Source organism: Seriola lalandi, unplaced genomic scaffold, assembly GCF_002814215.2.
Source record: "Seriola lalandi dorsalis isolate HSWRI2012SDOR001 ecotype SW California unplaced genomic scaffold, Sedor1 jcf7180002052683, whole genome shotgun sequence".
Lineage (NCBI taxonomy): Eukaryota > Metazoa > Chordata > Actinopteri > Carangiformes > Carangidae > Seriola > Seriola lalandi.
Genome location: NW_019523236.1, coordinates 1 through 1,746, shown reverse-complemented (window position 1 = coordinate 1,746; position 1,746 = coordinate 1). Strand labels below are relative to the sequence as shown.

Genomic DNA, 1,746 nt, shown 5'->3' with positions numbered 1-1,746 from the left:
TGTCGCGCTCCCTCTCGCTTACGGCCATACCACTCTGAACGTGCCCGATCTCGTCCGATCTCGGAAGCCAAGCAGGGTCGGGCCTGGTTAGTACTTGGATGGGAGACCGCCTGGGAATACCAGGTGCTGTAAGCTTTTTCGCATCTCTTTGCAATCAGCAGAGGACGCTGCTGCTCCTGCTTCAACAACCTGTTACTCTGCACGTGGCTGCACTTTTGGGGACAGCACAGATCACAATGTAAAGACACTTTTGTATTAAAATGTTACAAAGTTGACATGTTGAGAGCCAAAGCAACAAGCAAACGCTGAAAAGGAAAGGCTCCTGCGCTAGACATAAACACGTAGCTTCGTGCATGAAGGACATGATCGTCATGTTTAAAGAGGGTATTTGTCGCGCTCCCTCTCGCTTACGGCCATACCACTCTGAACACGCATGCGTGAGTCAAACGTGAGTCGGCAATACCTGTGTGAGAGAGAGGAGAGAGGATCGCGGACCTCTGTTTTTTTTTCTTTCTACTTCCCTTATTTCATTCTTCTTTCTTTTTTCATTACATCTTACTTTTCCGTGCATCCTTTGTTTGTTTATTTGTTTGGACATTCCCCCCGGCAGTTTTACTGTTCGGGGGAGGCTTATTTGAGTTTTTTTTTCTCATGTTTTCTCGGACGGATTTAATGGTGACGGAAGCGGGAAATGGCTCATTAATTACGGAAATGGATCACGGACATAAAATAAGTCAAGTTGTAGCGGAGAAAGAAATGAATGAGTGGGAAGTGGTCGAAACAAAAGAACAGAGAATCAGAAGAAAGAGGTTGGGAAAAAAAAGTAGCGAAGAGAGCACGGGAACAGCTGATTCAGCGATGACGGCGCCGGCGAGAGGAGAGAGAGAGGAGAGAGAGCGGCGAGCAGCAATGACAGCTGCAACGGGCAGAGGACGGAGGAGCGAGACCGGAGGAGCCGTGAGGGAGAGCGGAGATGGAGATCGGACCAGACCGGGACTCCATGGAGCTCCGAGAGCGGCGGCGGAGAGGGAGAGAGCAGCGGCGGGAGAGAGAGAGAAAGCAGCAGCGGCGGGCGAGCGAGAGGCGAGCGGCGGAGAGGAGAGAGAGACTGGAGCAGTTGGTGAGAGACAGCAGCGACAAGGAACAACAAAGCAGACAGTTGGGAATACTTACGATCGGGAATTAACAGCGAGCCTGGAAGTGACCGGACAAGACGAGGTCCCGGTGCTGGAACTCATGAGAGCCATCCGAGCTCTGTGTGGGGGGCTTATTGCCTGCAGAGCGACCGGTGCCAGGACGTATGAGATAACTATGTCTCATGCCAAGGGGAAGGAGCGGCTCCTAGACGGTTTCAAAATAGGTAACACAAGCATTTTAGTAAAAAACCTTTGTAACGATGAGTTAATGGTTTCATTTCTAAACTTACTTGCGTATATCACAGACGAAGAAATCATGCAAAAGCTTGAGGGATGGGGTGTATCGGCTGCATCCGCTATTAGAAGGAGGATGTGGCCGGGCACACAAGTAGCGGACGGGACGAGGTTTTTAAAAGTTAAATTTAATGACAAAGTGCAATCGTTACCGTATTCAGCGCGGTTCGAAACTGTAATGGGACCTGAATACTTTCGTGTGATACATGACAGACAAGCAAAAGTTTGCAGGATGTGCCTCCAGCCGGGGCACATCCTGAGAGATTGTCCGGAGTTCTCCTGTCACAAGTGCGGAGTCCAGGGACATTATGCGAGG

At 50.3% G+C, this 1,746-nt stretch overlaps 1 non-coding gene across 1 annotated transcript; it reads left to right on the top strand.

The window, feature by feature from the left end:
• Positions 1–16: 16 nt before the first annotated feature.
• On the top strand, positions 17–135 carry LOC111650658 (5S ribosomal RNA). Its single transcript, XR_002760432.1, has one exon. It is a non-coding gene; the product is annotated as a 5S ribosomal RNA (ribosomal RNA).
• The last annotated feature ends 1,611 nt before the right edge of the window (positions 136–1,746 follow it).